Consider the following 21,973-nt stretch of genomic DNA (forward strand, 5'->3'; position numbering starts at 1 on the left):
TGAGTTATTTGTAGTGAGGTGGATGGACCTAGAGTCTGTCATACAGAGTGAAGTAAGTCAGAAAGAGAAAAACAAATACCATATGCTAACACATATATATGGAATCTAAGGGGAAAAAAATGGTTCTGAAGAACCTAGGGGCAGGACAGGAATAAAGACACAGACATAGAGAATGGACTTGAGGACACGGGGAGGGGGAAGGGTAAGCTGAGATGAAGTGAGAGAGTGGCATGGACATATATACACTACCAAATGTAAAATAGATAGCTAGTGGGAAGCAACTGCATAGCACAGGGAGATCAGCTCAGTGCTTTGTGACCACCTAGAGGGGTGGGATGGGGAGGTTGGGAGGGAGACGCAAGAGGAAGGAGATATGGGGATGTGTGTATATGTATAGCTGATTCACTTTGTTATAAAGCAGAAGTTAACACACCATTGTGGAGCAATTATACTCCAATAAAGATGTTTAAAAAAGAAAAAAGAAAACAGCAATTATGAGGAGAGTACAAATGCAAGATATTGGAAATGCATTTGAAATTAAAAGACTAACAACTTAAAACAATCTTATCTATATATAGACTGCTATATCAAAACCTCATGGTAACCACAAACCAAAAATCTATAATAGATACACACACAAAAAAGAAAAAGGAATCTGAACATAACACTAAATATGGTCATCAAGCCACAAGAGAAGAGAACAAAAGAGGAAGGGAAGAAAAAACACCTACAAAAACAAATCCAAAACAATTAACAAAATGGCAATAAGAATATACATATCAATAACTACCTTAAATGTAAACGGATTAAAGGCTCCAACCAAAAGATATAGACTGGCTGAATGGATACAAAAACAAGACCTGTTTATATGCTGCCTACAAGAGAGCCATTTCAGATCTAGGGATACTTACAGACTGAAAGTGAGGGGATGGAAAAAGTTATTCCATGCAAATAGAAATCAAAAGAAAGCTGGAGTAGCAATACTCATATGAGACAAAATAGATTTTAAAATAAAGACTGTTACAAGAGACAAGAATGGACACTACCTAATAATGAAGGGATCAACCCAAGAAGAAGATACAACAGTTGTAACTATACATGGACCCAACATAGGAGCAACTCAATATATAAGGCAAATACTAACAGCCATAAAAGGAGAAATTAACAGTAACACAGTAATAGTGGGGGACTTTAACATCCCACTTTCATCAATGAACAGATCATCCAGACAGAAAATCAATAAGGAAACACAGGCCTTAAATGGCACATTAGATCAGATGTACTTAATTGATATTTATAGAGCATTCCATCCAAAAGCAGCAGAATATACATTCTTCTCAGTGCACATGGAACATTTTCCAGGATTGATCACATGCTGGGCCACAAAATGAGGCTCAGTATATTTAAGAAAACTGAAATCATATCAAGCATCTTTTCCGACCACAACGCTATGAGATTGGAAATCAACTACAAGAAAAAAAAACTGTAAAAAACACCAACACGTGGAGGCTAAACAATATGCTACTAAAAAACCAATGGATCACTGAAGAAATCAAAGAGAAAATCAAAAAATACCTAGAGACAAATGAAAATGAAAGCATGATGATCCAAAACCTATGGAATGCAGCAAATGCAGTTCTAAGAGGGAAGCAGCAATATAGCAATACAATCTGACCTCAGGAAACAAGAAAAATCTCAAATAAACAACCTAACCTTACACCTAAAGCAACTAGAGAAAGAAGAACAAAGAAAACCCAAAGTTAGTAGAAGGAAAGAAATCCTAAAGATCAGAGCAGAAATAAATAAAATAGAGACGAAGAAAACAATAGAAAAGATCAATGAAACTAAAATCTGGTTCTTTGAAAAGATAAACAAAATTGATAAACCTTTAGCCATAGTCATCAAGAAAAAAATGGAGAGGACTCAAATCAATAAAATTAGAAATAAAAAAGGAGAAGTTACAACGGACACTATAGAAATATTTACAAAGGATCATAAGAGACTACTACAAGCAACTATATGCCAATAAAATGGACAACCTGAAGAAATGGACAAATTCTTAGAAAGGTACATTCTCCCAAGACTGAACCAGGAAGAAATAGAAAATATGAACAGACCATTCACAAGTACTGAAATTGAAACTGTGATTTTAAAACTCCCAACAAACAAAAGTTCAGGACCAGGGACTTCCCTGGTGGCACAGTGGTTGAGAGTCCACCTACCAATGCAGAGGACACAGGTTCGATCCCTGGTCCAGGAGGATCCCATATGCCATGGAGCAGCCAGGCTCGTGCATCACAACTACTGAGCCTGTGCTCTACAGCCTGCGAGCCACAACTACTGAGCCCACGCACCACAACTACTGAAGAACACATGCCCTAGAGCCCACATGCCGCAACTACTGAAGCCTGCGCACTCCAGGGCCCACGTGTCACAACTACTGAGTCCACGTGCTGCAACAACTGAAGTCTGTGCACCTAGAGCATGTGCTCTGCAACAAGAGAAGCCACCACAATGAGAAGCCCATGCACCGCAACAAAGAGTAGCCCCCACTCGCCACAATTAGAGAAAGCCCGCAAACAGCAATGAAGACCCAACACAGCCAAAAAAAAAAAAAAAAAAAGTCCAGGACCAGATGGCTTCAAAGGCAAATTTTATCAAACATTTAGAGAAGAGTTAACACCTATCCTTCTGAAACTATTCCAAAACATGGCAGTGGAAGGAACACTCCCAAACTCATTCTGTGAGGCCACCATCACCCTGATAGCAAAACCAGATAAAGATACCCCAAAACAACAAAAATTACAGGCCAATATCACTGAGGAACATAGACACAAAAATCCTCAACAAAATGCTAGCAAACCAAATCCAACAATATATTAAAAGGATCATACACTACGATCAAGTGGGATTGATATCAGGGACTCAAGGTTTTTTCAATATCTGCAAATCAATCAATGTGATACACCACATCAACAAATTGAAGAATAAAATATGATCATCTCAATAGATGCAGAAAAAGCTTTTAACAAAATTCAACACCCATTTATGATTAAAAACTCTCCAGAAAGTGGGCATAGAGGGAACATACCTCAACATAATAAAACTTATTTATGACAAACCTACAGCTAACATCATACTCAATGGTGAAAAGCTGAAAGCATTTCCTCTAAGATCAGGAACAAGACAAGGGTGTCCATTCTCACCACTTGTATTCAACATAGTTTTGGAATTCCTAGCTACAGCAATCAGAGAAGAAAAAGAAAAAAAAAAGGAATCCAAATTGGAAAAGAAGTCAAACTATCACTGTTTGCAGATGACATGATACTATACATAGAAAATCCTAAAGATGCTACCAGAAAACTACTAGATCTCATCAATGAATTTGGTAAAGTTGCAGGTTACAAAATTAATACACAGAAATCTGTTGCATTTCTATACACTAACAACGAAAGATCAGAAAGAAAAATTCAAGAAACAATCCCATTTACCATTGCATCAAAAAGAAAAAAATACCTAGGAATAAACCTACCTAGGAAGGCAAATACCTGTACTCCAAAAACTAAGAGACACTGATGAAAGAAATCGAAGATGACACAAACAGATGGAAAGATATACCATGTTCTTGGATTGGAAGAATCAATATTGTCAAAATGACTATACTACCCAAGGCAATCTACAGATTCAATGCAATCCCTATCAAGTGGCATTTTTCACAAAACTAGAAAAAAAAACCTTAAAATTTGTATGGAGACACAAAAGACCCTGAATAGACAAAGCAATCTTGAGAAAGAAAAATGGAGCTGGAGGAATCAGGTTCTCCTGACTTCAGACTATAATACAAAGCTACAGTCATCAAAACAGTATCATACTGGCACAAAAACAGAAATATAGATCAATGGAACAGGATAGAAAGTCCAGAGATAAACCCACACACCTATGGTCACTTAATCTATGACAAAAAAGGCAAGAATATACAATGGAGAAAAGACAGTCTCTTCAATAAGTGGTGCTGGGAAAACTGAACAGCTACATGTAAATGAATGAAATTAGAACACTCCCTAACACCATACACAAAAGTAAACTCAAAATCGATTAAAGACCTAAATGTAAGGCCAGATACTGTAAAACTCTTAGAGGAAAACATAGGCAGAACACTCTTTGACATAAATTGCAGCAAGATCTTTTTCAATCCACCTCTTAGAGTAATGGAAATAGAAACAAAAATAAACAAATGGGACCTAATTAGGCTCAAAAGCTTTTGCACAGCAAAGGAAACCATAAACAAAACGAAAAGACAACTCTCAAAATGGGAGAAAATATTTGCAAACAATGCAACCTACAAGGGATTAATCTCCAAAATATACAAATAGCTCATGCAGCTCAATATCAAAAAAAACAAATAACCCAATCAAAAAAATGGGCAGAAGACCTAGACATTTTCCAAAGAAGACCAACAGATGGCCAAGAGGCACATGAAAGGATGCTCACACTGACATCACATTATTAGAGAAATGCAAGTCAAAACTACAATGAGGTATCACCTCACACTAGTCAGAATGGCTATCATCAAAAAGTCTACAAACAATAAATGCTGGAGAGGGTGTGGAGAAAGGGGAACTCTCCTACACTGTTGTTGGGAAGGTAAATTGGTACAACCACTACAGAGAACAGTATGGAGGTTCCTCAAAAAACTAAAAATAGAGTGCCATATGATCCAGCAATCCCACTCCTGGACATATATCCAGAGAAAATGATGGTTTGAAAGGATACATGCACCCCAATGTTCATTGCAGTGCTGTCTACAATAGCCAAGACTTGGAAGCAACCTAAACGTCCATCAACAGAGGAATGGATAAAGAAGATGTGATACATATATACAATGGAATTTACTCAGCCATTAAAAAGAATGAAATAATGCCATTTGCAGCAACATGGATGGACCTAGAGATTGTCATACTGAGTGAAGTAAGTGAGACAGAGAAAGAGAAATATCGTATGATATAGCTTATATGCGGAATCTAAAAGGAAATGATACAAATGAACATATTTACAAAACAGAAATAGACTCACAGACTTAGAGAATGAACTTATGGTTACTAGGAGGGGAAGGGTGGAGGGAAGGGATAGTTAGGGAGTTCGGGACTGACATGTACACACTGCTATATTTTAAAAGGATAACCAACAAGGACCTACTGTATAGCACAGGGAACTCTGCTCAATATTATGTGGCAGGCTCGATGGGAGGGGAGTCTGGGGGAGAGTGGATACATGTATATGTATGGCTGAGTCGCTTTGCTGTGCACCTGAAACTATCACAGCATTGTTATTTGGCTATACTCCAATATAAAATAAAAAGTTAAAAAAAAATAGATAACCAGCAAGGACCCACTGTACAGCATAGGGAACTCTGCTAAATATTCTGTAATAACCTAAATGAAAAAAGAATTAAAAAAAGAATAGATACACGTATATGTACAACTGAATCACTTTGCTGTACACCTGAAACTAACACAACATTGTTAATCAACTATACTCCAATATAAAATAAAATTTTTTTAAAAAAAGAAAGTAAAAGACAAGTGTGTCAGGAGCTACTCTGAAGCTAAGCAAGGGAGAATTCTCAGCTTCTCACAACACATCATACTCTGGTCCCCAGACTCTGACAGCCTCCAGCTCCACACCTCATTAACCTCCTCCCAATCATCTCTTAGGGAGATTCCCTGCCCTAGGCAACAGAGGCTCAGAAAATGGGGGATGGGAAGGAGGGAAGAGGCTCCATTCCTGGCATGCTTAGTTGGACCCCTGAACATATTTCCCTGTAAAAATACTGCTTGTTGAATGGCCACGTCTTATAGTTCTGTTGGAACTCCACTTCAAAGCATTATAGGTTAAATATAGCTAACCACCGTGTACAACATGGTTTCTATGGAGAATGCATTCTGAGTTCCACATAACTCACTTCTACAAACAAACCACTGGAATTCTGGCATTCCAACAGGGGGACTGCCTGTGCAACTCTCAAATGAGAGAGGAAGATATATTAATGTGTTTTGGGACTGTTGGCTTCATCAGACAAGGAAAGATTGTGTGTCCTTTTTGCTTGACGGCCTTCTTATATTGCCTCCTGATCATTCTAGAGATAAAGAAATACAAGAGAACAAGTAAAATATAAGAGAACGAGTAAAAGTTGGAAGGAGGTATAATTTTAGCTTCTTTGGGCATTTTGATCATGAAAACTACTAAAGCAAATCGGATAAAAGTAAGCTCAGAAAATTAAGTTTACCTAAATTCAGATTATTAAACTGTACTTTAGCCACTTTAGTATAATTGTGGGGGGGGGGGAGGAATTGGGGGGAAGTGGAGAAAATGACTCATGCAGTCTTCTTACTGAAGCTGAAAGTCTACTAAACTCTGAAAAGATGCCATTACTAAGTGAGCTATAGCTCATTGTTTATGTGCAAGCTTAGACACCAAATCATATTTATTCTTTTTGGGGGCCCTTAGCAAAACAAGACATTAAACTTCTAGTACCTGGAAATATTTCTACATTGCAAGTTATTTTCTGGGAAAAAAAAAAACAAACCATGATTTGAAAATAGCAAGAGACAAAACAGGCTTTTTAAAATGATTCTTCAGTAATTAACATTTTTACATATAAGAAATGTCTGGCAAATATTTAAAGAGCATTCGTAAGTGTCCGGACAGTGACTTTTTTAAAAAGTCCAATAAACCTTGATATCATTCATCTGAGCACTTCCTATGTGCTAAGGATTTTACTTCTATTATGTTCTTTAATCCTCACTAAAGTCCTGTAAGGAAGAAAGTAACTCTCCCATTTCATAAATGAGAAACTTAAGGCAGAGAGACTAAAGAACTTGCCCAAGTCTTCGAAGCCTGCAAATGGCAGAGTGGACACTTGAATCCAGGTGCATCTAACTCAAAGCCAGGCTCTCAGCTACTCTGTTGCCTCCCAAATAGCAGAAGTCCAGCTGCCACTATTAAACATTAGCCATTATTACCAAGGATTGCCCAGGGGCATCTTTATAGTGCAAGTATCATGTGCAAAACACTTCCAAAGGGTTTCTCGGTAGGAAAGAGTGCACTTGCCAGAGGAAGGTGTTTTTGAATATTATTACCAGTAACAAATCCTTAAAATGAATCTATACTTTTTGTGCAATTAACGATCTTTAAGCAAGTACCTTTTTAGAAATAGACCATGAATAATGCAATCCACATAAAAATAAGCACAATGTCTTATAGGGATATAGGTGTCCTGCTTGGGGGAGCTGGCAAACAGAGGGGGGACAGGCAAACACAGGTGCACGCATGTGTGCACACACATGCGTCCACCTTGAGGAGTGGTTCTGTTATCACCCAAGAGAAAGAGGGAGTCATGGTATGTTCTAGTTCCATCTCGAGCCTTATACAGAGGCTTGTTAATATTGGAAGGCTCAAGCCTGGTGACCTGAACTAGTTCGTTGCATAATCCACTCTTGAGGCTGTCGCTAAACTGTGGTGGAAGTTTGGATCATTTCCCCAGGATAGCCCATAAAGCTCTAGAGCTGTCAATCCTTTCTCCTGGCAGATGAACAATGCCTATCAGTTCTTGTGGGTGGAACTTCATTGCTCCCTCCTCCCCCCAGACATGACTGCTGGGCTTCTAAAGTTATCACCCTCCACATCTCCTAAAATGCAGTATGTCAGAAATGCAACCAGTTTGCACCCAACAGCATTCCCCACCCCAACCCCCCACCAATTCCCAATCAGAGCTCTGGATAGTCATGAATCATTATGACTGCTTAATCTCAGAGAGTTTTACTCAATTCCCTCTAAATCTCTCTGGATGGGTGAACAGGGATGGGCTTAGCTGCCCACAGCAGCTGCTAGACCCAGTATCTGTGAAAGCAGGGTCTGTATCTACATCCCAACCTCCAATGACTGAATGGACCCAGAAATCTGTCCTCAAGACTCTAAATTTTCCTTCTTTAGTGTCATATTCCCCAGGCCTAGGGAGTAAAGGAAAGCAGAGCCGTTGCCTTTTTGCCAGGGCAAACAAGCAGGTGCTCTGAATCCAGCGGTTCATAACAAAATGCTCAATTTCTCCTTGTTTGGGAGGCAGAGGTTGTTCTAGCTAGGGTAGAAGCTAGATTCCAAGTGGTCAGAACTGGAACAGTGTTTGCCATGTGGCATCAGGAGGTCAGATGGGCCAGCTAAATCACAATCCAGTAGGGAAAGCTTACATTGGAAAGCAAGACAGAGCTAATACATAACCCAAAGGCCGCAGGTTAGGATTTCAGAACAAGGACTTGAGAATCAGACAAAATGTGGTTCAGTTTACAGGGAGGTAGAGAGCAAAGAAAGGTGTCCAAGGGCACTGCTGTAAAGAACCTTAGAGTGTTTGTAAGTGAAACCAAAAGGATACATGGGCAGCTTCACAGCAAAGTATGCATCCTTCTACCTCCTGCCCAGTCTTCAGGTGAGTTGGAACAGGTCCTCTTTCCAGTTCCAGGCCCAGGGGTATGCATCATACTATACAAAGCTCCTTCCTCAGAGCTGCGATATCACCTTGGCTCCATCTGAATATTTTGGTCTTCTTTGACCTCTGCTTGACCACAGACTAGCTGAAATCTCAAGTCCCTTCTTTCAGAAGATCTTCTGTCCAAAAGCTTTGCAGATATGCCTCAGACAAGGTCCCAATCAACTCTCATTTAAGGCTCCACAGACCTGACTGCAGTCTGACTGGCAAACAAGATACCAATAAAACAAAAATCCCATGCCGCAGAGCAGCTAAGCCCGTGTGCCGCAACTACTGAGCTTGCACTCTAGAGCTCACGAGCCACAACTACTGAGCCCGTGTGCCACAACTACTGAAGCCCTCGTGCCTAGAGCTCATGCCCCGCCACAAAGAGAAGCCATCACAATAAGCCCACGCAAAGCAACGAAGAGTAGCCCCCACTCACCGCAACTAGAGAAAGCCTGCACGCAGCAACGAAGACCCAACACAGCCAAAAAAATAATGAAATAAATAAATAAATTTATATTAAAAAAAAATCCAAAAGCCTTTTCATGGTCTTCAAAGCTTATCATCAATCTCAGCCTATTACCACAGCTTCCCATGCTTACCTCCTTCTAGCTTCACTAGTCTTTTTGTTCCTTGATCATTCCAAGCTCCCTTTCCACCCCTAGACCCAGGCCCTGCCCTGAGTCCTGTACTTTATACGGTCCCATCTAGCCTTCCTTCATTTATGTCCTTCCCTATAGGGCAAGGTCCACAAGACAAGGGACATGCCCACCAAGACCCAGTACCTCCCTATTAGATCACCCTATGAGATCATACTTGGGATTCCTAGGACAACAGAAGGTTCTGACCAAACAGCCTCAAGTCTGTCCCTAGAGCCTACAAGGACCTTTTCCCTATGTTCATCCTCCTGAAGGAGCCACTCCCACTGGTATGTACATCTCTAGACTCTGTGTTACACAGCATGTTATGGAATACAGTGACACAGAAAGTAATTATTGAACAAAGAAATAAAATTACTCAACATATTTGGTTAGGTCTTCCCAGAAGAGTTAAATTAAATGCAGTGCCTTCAGCTGTGCCCTGCCTGAATGTCAACTCATTAAAGCTTTGTTAAACCAGAAAGCCAGGGAAACTCAAAGCTCAAGCTACCCCCAAGAAAACTTTTGTTCTTGCCTCTTTTGATGAAAAGCCAGGAACTTGCTCCTAGTCTTCCAATATACGCAGTGCTTCAAGGTCTGAGGATTAAACCCAGCATTTCACAAGGCCATTGCCGAACTAATGCTGCAACACAAACTTTATCATTCACAGTCAAGACCGTCTTTTTAAAATATTTTCCAAATCAGAATGTCAATCATATTTGGATTCTGGTGCAGAGATTAGAATAATTAGTACCTGCAATCTTGAAATAATTGCTCATGGACACTGGTTTGCTGACACAAACTAAATGATAAATGTAAATTAAAATGACCAGATGCTACGTGGCTATTCAGAATGTCTATATAGAGAAGAGCAGCTGTCTTTCAAAACTTATCTCTGCTTACCTACATATTTATGTTTCCCTTTCGGTTCAACCACTTGGAGTGTGTGGAGGGCCGTTTTCTTAATTCAGATTTATTAGAAAACAACATGAAGCAAAATTGTCTGCTAATTCTTCATTGGAGGCAAGGAAGTCCCAGGTAGGCAAAAGTGAAGGGAAAAAGGCAAGTGAGGCAAGGAAGGAGAAAAAGGTAAATATTGGTTTGGTCAACCCAATACAATCTTTTTCGTATTTACTGAGCTGGCCATACCTTTAAAAGAGACTTAACAAGTTGTTTGGTAATGTAGGATATCTCCAGAAAGGCATTTTTGGAATTACTTCATCTTGGAATCTTTGAAGGGCAAGAAATGTATTTTTCAGCTTTTTTTCCATCTCCTCTTTCCCATAGGGCATTACTTCAATGCTGTTCCTGCCATGTAAAGACAAAGAGATTTTGATACTTCCTACTGGTGGGAATTGGAAGAAAAGCATTTATTAACTGATACTTGCATGGCAAATGCCAGAGGATAAATCGATGTGCTTCTGTAAAGATAACCATATCCTGCCCACCAGCCATGACTGGGACTGTCACCAGACTGGATGCATGGTGACCCACCAGCATCCACCATCATCCATCTGGTTTTGAGAGAATATAGAGGTGAACTGAAAGGGAATATGATGGGGACCGCCATCCCCACATCCTTCAAGTCCAATAGTAGCACTAATTGCTGCAATCCTTTCTCAGGTGAGGCATTGTTTCTAATTTACATTCTTGAATGGGGGTGGGAACGGTCAGTTTCTGGCACTTCCACTTGGCCTTTCTAAAAATAATGGCCCTTAATCTACATAGTGCAGGGAACCCATGTAAGAGTTCTGATATCTATTCCAGCTAATACCTATTCCATTTATATACCCAAGGACTAGGGAACTAACTACAGACTACCGGGCAGGTCTGCTGACTCACTGGTCCTACTGTGAATTGGACTTGGGCTAATACCCCATTTATCATCTGGCTACCATAACTTCCATTCTAACTAGAAGATCAGGATGGTATTTTGGGTCTCCTAATATCAGTGCCAGAGCCACCTCAGACCTCATATCTAACAGATTTGAAAAGCCTGAGTATTGCCCTTTCCTCTGGCGCAGTTACTCTGGTAAATGACCAAAGGTTCCCTTAGGGAAGGATCAGAAAAATATTTTTCATATATACTATGGTGGCATTGCCAGACTCTTCCTCAAGGGGACCTGGTCTCCCCTTCAGTAAATGGATTCTGGGTCTATAAACCAATTTAGTTCTAGAAACTGGGTGATTTTTTCATTGTAGCATTGATGTCAGCTTTCCAGCTCTCAATTTTCTATTATACAAGTCAAGCAATGCCCTGGTCAGTTCTCCATCTATCTCATCTCTAAAATCACCATAGATCCATGTAGACCAAGGCACTCTAATTGCTACTCTGATTTTGATTTCCACTGCAATAATTATGTCCATTGTGCCTCTGAGAATTGTCCTGCCACTCGTCTCTGTCATTCTGAAATCCCATCAACCTCATTGATATTAGGCAGCCTAACTTCCATGCCACATATGCAGGCATGGTCTGCAGAGAACAGGCACCACCAAGCTTCCTAAAGAAACTGGCATACCTAGCACTAGTATATTTCTTACTGCCTTAGAGGTGGGAATGAGCTCTGGGTCCTTCAGGGAACATAATCAGTGATAGATTCTCAGGCTGTACATGGTAAATCCATTCTAACATTCCTGCTTCCCTAATGCATATACGTTCTTTTTGCTTAATGTAATGACAAGTTGACTAGCAACATCACCTCACATACTCTAGGCCACTGTCATGACCAAGTTTCAAGGCGCCAACTTGACAGTGTGCTTAAACTAGCTCTAGGTCCTAGAGCATTGAATCCTTAATCATGGGAGAATACCCCCATATCAGTGAATTCTCCCCTATCCAGCCCTATATTATTCCCCCCATCTAATATCCCCAAAACCCACTCTTACACATATTCCCTTGTTTCCTGCTGATATATAGTGGCCAGATCCTGTCATTTGTTTGATAGGTAGTCTACTTCTCCCCTAAGCAGAGACTATACTTTTCCTCTCAGGCTGTGTTGAAATATAATCCTGGTTACTTGCCTGTAGCCAATAAGGTATAGTAGAGGCAGTTTTGAGGAGAACAAGTATCATCTTGTTAGGCCATTGCACAGCCTCTAGGAAAGGGGAGGCTGCTTTCCTTTGTCAAAGAAAGCAGGTAGATTCCACTGGCCCGGGAACATTCCAGGGAATTTTTTAGTTCAGGGTTCTTAGGTTTATCCACTCAAATATCCTCATTACACAGGTCTTTCTGCCCTCTAGCATATTCATGGAAGCTACAAATTTAATTTCCTTTACATCTCTACTGTCTTTATAATTATAATCTGGATCTGATTTTCAACCCATTCTACCCTGAGACCAGACTGCCAGTGACATCTCTGGTTTTCAGAGAATCCTTTAAGTTAGCAATTAGCTGCCCCGAGTCTATCATTTTCTTTTAATAAGATTTCCACTGCCACCAAAAGCAGCCACCCCACATAACAAGTCTTATAATTACCAATTTCCACATAATGATCTCACAATGCCTTGCCTTCTGCCTTGCATCTCCTCCCAATTAATCACGGGTGAAGTTTCATTAATTGTGATCCCACTGCCAGGGGTCATTATTACCCCAGTTACCACTGGGCAATAGGGTCTCAATTGCTTTTAGTCAAGTAGGCAATCCAACTCCAAAATTCCATCCTGAGAGTTTGCTTTTTATGGCTAATCCTGGAATCTATTTTCTTAGCTTCAATTCCCTAAAACACAGAGCCTGAGGCAAAGCTTTTGTGCTACTGTTTTATTGGGAGTGCAATTCCAGGGAAGCAAGAGGAAAAAAGAGAAGTCAGCTAGGGAACGAGAGAAGGCAAATACAAAGTAGAGCATTACTAAGTTGACCACAGCTTCATAAGGTATACAGTGGATTGTCCAGTGGTCATGGGACCTCTCTAGAAAAGCCATAAGAACCACTGTGTCTTGAAATCACTCGTTAGGGAGAAGAAAGGTAGGCAATTTATCTACTGATTCCTTCCTGTTTCCTACTCTATTTAGACAGGTTTGCCTCATATAGCATTAATGCCCCTGCACTTCTACATTCCCTCTGGACATCCACTGGTTCCAGATGGATCAGACAGGCCATAGAGTTACTGTGATAAGCAGCCAAGAACAATGGAACATAATGGATCTGAGAAGACATATAACCTAGGTCTTATGTACCCATAGCACAAATAGGGGAAAATGTCATCTCACAGCTAGAGCCATTCAAAGTTATTGTTAAAACTCTCAAAGAGAAACAAAGCTGGATGCTAGTTAAAGGCAGTAAAGACAGATTTACTCAGTAACTACTGCTGTAGTTAAGGGAGTCCAGTGTAAACCAAGCTCAATTTTGATCCATGTAGAGGTGACTGGGCATTTTAAAGGGAGAATGAGGAAGTAGACAAAGAGAATACGTAGGAGCTCAACAGAGTCAGGGAAGAGGGAAATTACAAAAAGTGGGTAGGCAGGTTGGTCAGTATGATTAGGCCATCTGAGTTTTCTAACTGGTTCTTATTGAAGTTAGGTACCCTCCCACAGAGACTGGGAGACAGGGGCCCTATCTTCAGATGTTGACTGACACAGTAAATTCTTTTGGCAGATTGAGCTTTCCCAGGCAGGTACTTAAGGGGGGGCTTGAACATCCCAGGTATATGGCCTTGAGCTGTTAGAAACCATGCTTTTGTTCAAGGGTTTGTTCAGGTCTCTTAGTGTGGAAGGCAGTGAATGAAATTGTTTGTGCTTAGGGTCTGCAGTCCCTATAGGCCAAGCTTAAGGCCTAATTGAAAAGAGGACTCAAAGGAACCTAAATTTGGTCAAGGAAACAGTCTTTGTCAGTACACCCATGAACTAAGGACTACGATACATATCCCTATCTGACATCAGCCAGTTCTGTAGGCTAGAACATCCCATACTATAGATGCAAAAGCAAGTCTTATAAAGATGGTACCTTTTACTGCAACCCTTTTGTCTTTTATTTCAACCATTTTTTAACTTCCTGAGGGATGATGACAATGCTAAATGAGAAGATGCATATAAGAAAGCATTCAATAAATGTTAGTTCCCTTACCTGTTAAACTTTACCAAGAGACGTTCTTTGCTCCCAAGGGTGATTTCCTCACCAAATGACCTCTTCAGTGGAGCCCTGGACTTTCAGACAGATGCTCATGTACATTTAGCCCCACACTTCTCTAAGAAGGTTGGGGCCTTTAACAGTTCAGGCCTGGGCTTCCCTGGTGGCGCAGTGGTTGAGAGTCCGCCTGCCAATGCAGGGGACACGGGTTCGAGCCCTGGTCTGGGAGGATCCCACATGCCGCGGAGCAACTGGGCCCATGAGCCACAACTACTGAGCTTGCGCGTCTGGAGCCTGTGCTCCGCAACGGGAGAGGCCGCGATGGTGAGAGGCCCGTGCACCGCGATGAAGAGTGGCCCCCGCTTGCCGCAACTAGAGAAAGCCCTCGCACAGAGGCGAGGACCCAACACAGCCATAAATAAATAAATAAATAAACCCAAAAGTTAAAAAAAAAAAAAAAAAAAAACAGTTCAGGCCTGACTCACAGATGGAAGCCTCAGCCACCTTAAAATAAGACCCCTACTAGAGCCGCAGATAGTCTCTTCAGATTTCAACTCTGTCCTGACCTCTGGGCATTCTCTTCTGACATCCACTGACTCCAGCAGGCCAGCCCTGGCTCTCCAAGCTAACTCAGTGTCCTAGAGCCCTAGTTAGGAAAAAAAGTTCAGAAACCCCAGTAAGAAAATTATCTTCCTTTGCAGTTGAGTACCAAGCGTGACAAAACAGCAAGAAAACCTGATAAACATCCCCTCACCCCCGACTCTGCTCTATAAGACACTGGTTAGATACACTGCAATTAGTCAAGATTCATTAAACTCCTAAACCTCCAGAGGTGTTAATAACTCTGGTTTCCTATGGTACAGAGAGAAATGGGTATTTTGTTGTTGTTGTGTTGCTGCCGCTGTTTTAGGGGATAACAGGCATTACCTCCTATTTATTATAAATTCATGTGTTAGTATCATTGACTTATTAGAGACATAATTTTTAAAGAACAGTTTCCTTCATTTAACTGGCTGTTGGTTTATTTAAATTCAGTTTAATGGCAAAGCCACCTGCATAAAAACTGAGAGGTTGCCCCTTTGAAATTGTTTAATACAGATACACAGTCAAAAATCAGAGTTACCTCTGAATCCTAACCCAACTCTGAAAAACCCACCTGGTGTGCTTCAGAGGATCTACCCTCTACTGTTAAGATGCATTTGGACTTTTCAAACATCTAGCTTCAATTTTTTAAAAGAAATCTGAATATTAGATTGTGAAAATCTCTATCACAGAAAACCTGGACCAACAGAATTATTTTCCGAAGAGTCATTTCTCTAGTAATAATACATTGGATCAAGGAGGGAAAATAACCTAGATGGGTTATTTTGTTATCTTAACCAAATTTTGTTAGAAGACTGTGGGCAAATGAGAATCATAGAATCTCATCCTTAAGTTAAATATTTTGACTAATCACCTGCCTAACAAATGTTTGGTTTGTATTTTGCAGGTTCTTGGGACTTGCCCCAAATCAGAATCTATTAGAATAATGTGTAAAGAATCTGCATTTTTAACAGGCTACCCAAGTCATTCTCATGGCCATTGAAGTTTGAGAACTAGCGTAGAAGGAGGTAAGCACTCTCATACACTGCTGATAAGAGGGCAAATCAATAGAACTTTGTTGGAAGGCAGTTTAGTAGAAACTCTCTCAACCAACCCTGGATTAACTACGTTATTAGATAAACTGCACTCTATTCTTTCTATAAAACACACTGCTGGCCAGGACCCATCAAGTCCTTGATACCAGTATACTAGTCTTTGATCTGCCCTTACCATTCTGAATTATCTGCTTACCAAAAGTCAGTGTTTTTTATTAAAAAAAAATACTTTTATGCCAATTATACTTGGTTTTTTTTAAGATTTATTTATTTTTATTTATTTTTGACTGCATTGGGTCTTTAGCTGCCACGCAGGCTCTTCGTTGCAGCACACAGGCTTCTCTCTAGTTGTAGCAAGCAGGCTTCTCTCTAGTTATGACATGTGGATTTTCTCTCTCTAGTTGTGGTGCAGGCTCCAGGGTGCGTGGGCTCTATAGTTTGTGGCACGCAGGCTCTCTAGTTGAGGTGCGCGAGCTCAGTAGTTGTGGCGGGTGGGCTTAGTTTCCCCGTAGCATGTGGGATCTTAGTTCCCTGACCAGGGATCGAACTGCATCCCCCGTATTGTAAGGCGTTTTCTTTACCACTGGACCACCAGGGAAGTCCCTGTACTTGTTTTATAATTATTTATTTGATCAATATTATGTAAAAGAAAAGAAGAAGAGTTCTTTCAGGGAAAACTAATTTGAATGATTTAGACAGATTCTAAAGGCACACATACAAATGTTGTCAAATTAGGAGTAACGGAACGGAATACTACTCAGCCATAAAAAAAGAATGAAATTTTGCCATTTGCAACAACATGGATGGACCTGGAGGGTATTATGATAAGTGAAATGTCAGACAAATAAAGACAAATACTATATGATATCCCTTATATGTGAAATCTAAAAACTAAAACAAACTAGTGAATATAACAAAAAAGAAGCTGACTCATAGATATAGAGAACAAACTAGTGGTTACCAGTGGGAAAAGGGAAGGGGGGAGGGGCAATATAGGGGTAGGGGATTAAGAGGTACAAACTATTTATTATGTATAAAATAAGCTACAAGACTACATTATACAATACAGGGAAAATGTCAATATTATATAATAACTATAAATGGAGTATAACTTTAAAAAATTGTTAATCACTATATTGTAGACCTATAACTTATATAATACTGTACATCAGCTATGTTTCAATAAAAAAATTAAATTACATTAAAAAGAAAATGGGGTTATGGATAATAAACACTTAAAATGAGATAAAGTTTTTTTTATACAAAATTCACTTTTCTTTACTACCAGAACTTGTTTAAAAAACTACAGTCTAATGTCTTTAATTGAAAATTGAGAAGTTTAAGCTATTTGTTAGAGAACATCTATGTCTAATTACAAAGGTTATTAAAATCAACTGAGAAAAAAAGGAAAACTACAAATCCTAAATAATTCATTGTGGAGGTCATTTATCCAAGAAACATTACATGAAACTTTAATCAAGGGTCCCACTGTCAAAACAATAACAACAACAAATTCCTTATATCTGTGAGTCTGTTTCTGTTTCGCATATAGATTCATTTGCATTATTTTTACATTCCACATATAAATGATATCTTATAGTATTTGTCTTTATCTGGCTTACTTCACTAAGTATAATATTCTCCATGTTGCTGTAAATCTATTTCATTCTTTTTTATGGCTAATATTCTATTATATATATATAATAATATACACACACATTATTTTTCTTTTTTTTGAATTTTATTTTATGTTTTCGTACAGCAGATTCTTATTAGTTATCTATTTTATACATATTAGTGTATATATGTCAATCCCAATCTCCCAATTCATACCACCACCACCACCATTTCCCCCCACCACACGCTTCCCCCCCTTGGTGTCCATACGTTTGTCCTCTACATCTGTGTCTCTACTGCTGCCTTGCAAACAGGTTCACCTGTACCATTTTTCTAGATTCCACATATATGCATTAATATACAATATTTGTTTTACTCTTTCTGACTTACTTCACTCTGTATGACAGTCTCTAGGTTCATCTACATCTCTAAAAATGACCTAATTTCGTTCCTTTTTTATGTATGGCTAAGTAATATTCCATTGTATACATGTACCACATCTTCTTTATCCATTCATCTGTCAATGGGCATTTAGGTTGCTTCTAAGACCTGGCTATTGTAAATAGTGCTGCAGTGAACATTGGGGTGCATGTGTCTTTTTGAATTATGGTTTTCTTTCGGTATATACCCAGTAGTAGGATTGCTGGGTCATATGGTAATTCTATTTTTAGTTTTTTAAGGAACCTCCATACTGTTCTCCATAGTGGATGTATCAATTTACATTCCCAACAACATTTCAAGAAGGTTCCCTTTTCTCCACATTCTCTCCAGCATTTGTTGTTTGTAGATTTTCTGATGATGGCCATTCTGACTGGTGTGAGGTGATACCTCATTGTAGTTTTGATTTGCATTTCTCTAATAATTAGTGATGTTGAGCAGCTTTTCATGTGCCTCTTGGCCATCTGTGTGTCTTGTTTGGAGAAATGTCTATTTAGGTCTTCTGCCCATTTTTGGATTGGGTTGTTTGTTTTTTTAGTATTGAGCTGCATGAGCTGTTTATATTTTTTGGAGATTAATCTTTTGTCCATTGATTCATTTGCAAATATTTTCTCCCATTCTGAGGGTTGTCTTTTTGTCTTGTTTATGGTTTCCTTTGCTGTGCAAAAGCTTTGAAGTTTCATTAGGTCCCATTTGTTTATTTATCTTTTTCTTTCCACTACTCTAGGAGATGGGTCAAAAAAGATCTTGCTGTGTTTTATATCAAAGAGTGTTCTTCCTATGTTTACCTCTAAGAGTTTTATAGTGCCGGTCTTACATTTAGTCCTTTAATCCATTTTGAGTTTATTTTTGCATATGGTGTTAGGGAGTGTTCTAATTTCATTCTTTTACATGTACCTGTCCAGTTTTCCCAGCACCACTTATTGAAGAGGCTGTCTTTTCTCCATTGTATATCCTTGCCTCCTTTGTCATAGATTACTTGACCATAGGTGTGTGGGTTTATCTCTGGGCTTTCTATCCTGTTCCATTGATCTATGTTTCTATCTTTGTGCCAGTACCATATTGTCTTGATTACTGTACCTTTGTAATATAGTCTGAAGTCAGGGAGTCCGATTCCTCCAGCTCTGTTTTTTTTTCTCAAGATTGTTTTGGCTATTTGGGGTCTTTTGTGCCTCCATACAAATTTTAAGATCTTTTGTTCTAGTTCTGTAAAAAATGCCATTGGTAATTTGATAGGGATTGCACTGAATCTGTAGATTGCTTTGGGTAGTATAGTCATTTTCACAATATTGATTCTTCCAATCCGAGAACATGGTATATCTCTCCATCTGTTTGTGTCATCTTTGATTTCTTTCATCAGTGTCTTATAGTTTTCTGAGTACAGGTCTTTTACCTCCTTAGGTAGGTTTATTCCTAGGTATTCTATTCTTTTTGTTGTAATGGTGAATGGGATTGTTTCCTTAATTTCTCTTTCTGATCTTTCATTGTTAGTGTATAGGAATGCAAGATATTTCTGTGCATTAATTTTGTATCCTGCTCTATACCAAATTCATTGATTAGTTCTAGTAGTTTTCTGGTAGCATCTTTAGGATTATCTGTGTATAGTATCATGTAATCATCAAACAGTGACAGTTTTACTTCTTCTTTTCCAATTTGTATTCCTTTTATTTCTTTTTCTTCTCTGATTGCTGTGACTAGGACTTCCAAAACTATGTTGAATAATAGTGGCGAGAGTGGACATCCTTGTCTTGTTCCTGATCTTAGAGGAAATGCTTTCAGTTTTTCACCATTGAGAATGATGTTGGCTGTGGGTTTGTCGTATATGGCCTTTATTATGTTGAGGTATATTCCCTCTATGCCCTTTTTCTGGAGAGTTTTTTCCTAAATGGGTGTTGAATTTTGTCAAAAGATTTTCTGCATCTATTGAGATGACCATATCGTTTTTATTCTTCAATTTGTTAATATGGTGTATCACATTGATAGATTTGTATATATTGAAGAATCCTTGCATCCCTGGGATAAATCCCACTTGATCATGGTGTATGATCCTTTTAATGTGTTGTTGGATTCTGTTTGCTAGTATTTTGTTGAGGATTTCTGCATCTATATTCATCAGTGATATTGGTCGGTAATTTTCTTTTTTTGTAGTATCTCTTTCTGGTTTTGGTATCAGGGTGATGGTGGCCTTGTAGAATGAGTTTGGGAGTGTTCCTTCCTCTGCATTTTTTTGGAAGATTTTGAGAAGGATGGGTGTTAGCTCTTCTCTAAATGTTTGATAGAATTCACCTGTGAAGCCATCTGGTCCTGGACTTTTGTTTGTTGGAAGATTTTAAATCACAGTTTCAATTTCATTACTTGTGATTGGTCTACTCATAGTTTCTATTTCTTCCTCGTTAAGTCTTGGAAGGTTGTACTTTTCTAAGAATTTATCCATTTCTTCCAGGTTGTCCATTTTATTGGCATAGAGTTGCTTATAGTAGTCTCTTATGATGCTCTGTATTTCTGTGGTGTCCGTGATAACTTCTTTTTCATTTCTGACTTTATTGGTTTGAGTCCTCTTCCTCTTTTTCTTAATGAGTCTAGCTAAAGGTTTATCAATTTTGTTTATCTTCTCAAAGAACCAGCTTGTAGTTTTATTGATCCCTGCTATTGTTTTCTTTGTTTCTATTTCATTTATTTCTGCTCTGATCTTGATGATTTCTTTCCTTCTGCTAACTTTGGGTTTTGTTTGTTCTTCTTTCTCTAGTTACTTTAGGTGCAAGGTTAGATTGCTTATTTGAGATTTTTCTTGTTTCTTGAGGTAGGCTTGTATTGCTATAAACTTCCTCTTAGAACTGCTTTTGCTGCATCCCATAGGTTTTGGATCGTCGTGTTCTCATTGTCATTTGTCTCTAGGTATTTTTTGATTTCCTCTTTGATTTCTTCAGTGATCTCTTGGTTATTTAGTAACGTATTGTTTAGCCTCCATGTGTTTGTGGGTTTTACGTGTTTTTCCCTGTAATTGATTTCTAATCTCATAGCGTTGTGGTCAGAAAAGATGCTTGATATGATTTCAATTTTCTTAAATTTACTTAGACTTGATTTGTGACCCAAGATGTGATCTATCCTGGAGAATGTTCTGTGCACACGTGAGAAGGAAGTGTAATCTGCTGCTTTTGGATGGAATGTCCTATAAACATCAATTAAATCTATCTGGTCTATTGTGTCATTTAAAGGTTGTGTTCCCTGTTTAATTTTCTGTCTGGTTGATCTGTCCGTTGGTGTAAGTGAGGTGTTAAAGTCCCCCGCTATTATTGTGTTACTGTCAATTTCCTCTTTTATAGCTGTTAGCATTTGCCTTATGTATTGAGGTGCTCTTATGTTGGGTGCACAGATATTTATAATTGTTATATCTTCTTCTTGGATTGATCCCTTGAGCATTATGTAGTGTCCTTCCTTGTCTCTTGTAACATTCTTTATTTTAAAGTCTATTTTATCTGATATGAGTATTGCTACTCCAGCTTTCTTTTGATTTCCTTTGCATGGAATATCTTTTTCCATCCCCTCACTTTTAGTCTGTATGTGTCCCTAGGTCTGAAGTGGGTCTCTTGTAGACAGCATATATATGGGTCTTGTTTTTGTATCCATTCAGCGAGCCTGTGTCTTTGGTTGGACCATTTAATCCATTCACATTTAAGGTGATTATCGATTTGTATGTTCCTATTACTATTTTCTTAATTGTTTTGTGTTTGTTTTTGTAGGTCCTTTTCTTCTCTTGTGTTTCCCACTTAGAGAAGTTCCTTTAGCATTTGTTGTAGAGCTGGTTTGGTGGAGCTGAATTCTCTTAGCTTTTGCTTATCTGTAAAGCTTTCAATTTATCTGTTCAATCTGAATGAGATCCTTGACAGGTAGAATAATCTTGCTTGTAGGTTCTTTCCTTTCAGCACTTTAAATATATTGTGCCACTCCCTTCTGTCTTGTAGAAATTCTGCTGAGAAATCAGCTGATAACCTTATGGGAGTTCCCTTTTATGTTATTTGTCATTTTTCCCTTGTTGCTTTTAATAATTTTTCTTTGT

At 38.9% G+C, this 21,973-nt stretch overlaps 1 long non-coding RNA gene across 1 annotated transcript in view; it reads right to left on the reverse strand.

Moving 5' to 3' along the window:
• LOC309664993 overlaps positions 1–18,118 on the reverse strand; it is a 92,194-nt gene extending 74,076 nt beyond the window's left edge. The window contains exons 1-2 of the long non-coding RNA XR_014266129.1: positions 14,706–18,118; positions 2,478–14,379 (exon numbers count right to left, since the gene is read on the reverse strand). This is a non-coding gene — a long non-coding RNA (uncharacterized lncRNA). The remainder of the gene's footprint in view (positions 1–2,477; positions 14,380–14,705) is intronic.
• Positions 18,119–21,973: the final 3,855 nt, after the last annotated feature.

This window comes from Balaenoptera physalus, assembly GCF_965194825.1.
Source record: "Balaenoptera physalus genome assembly, chromosome: 7".
In the NCBI taxonomy this organism is placed as follows: Eukaryota; Metazoa; Chordata; class Mammalia; order Artiodactyla; family Balaenopteridae; genus Balaenoptera; species Balaenoptera physalus.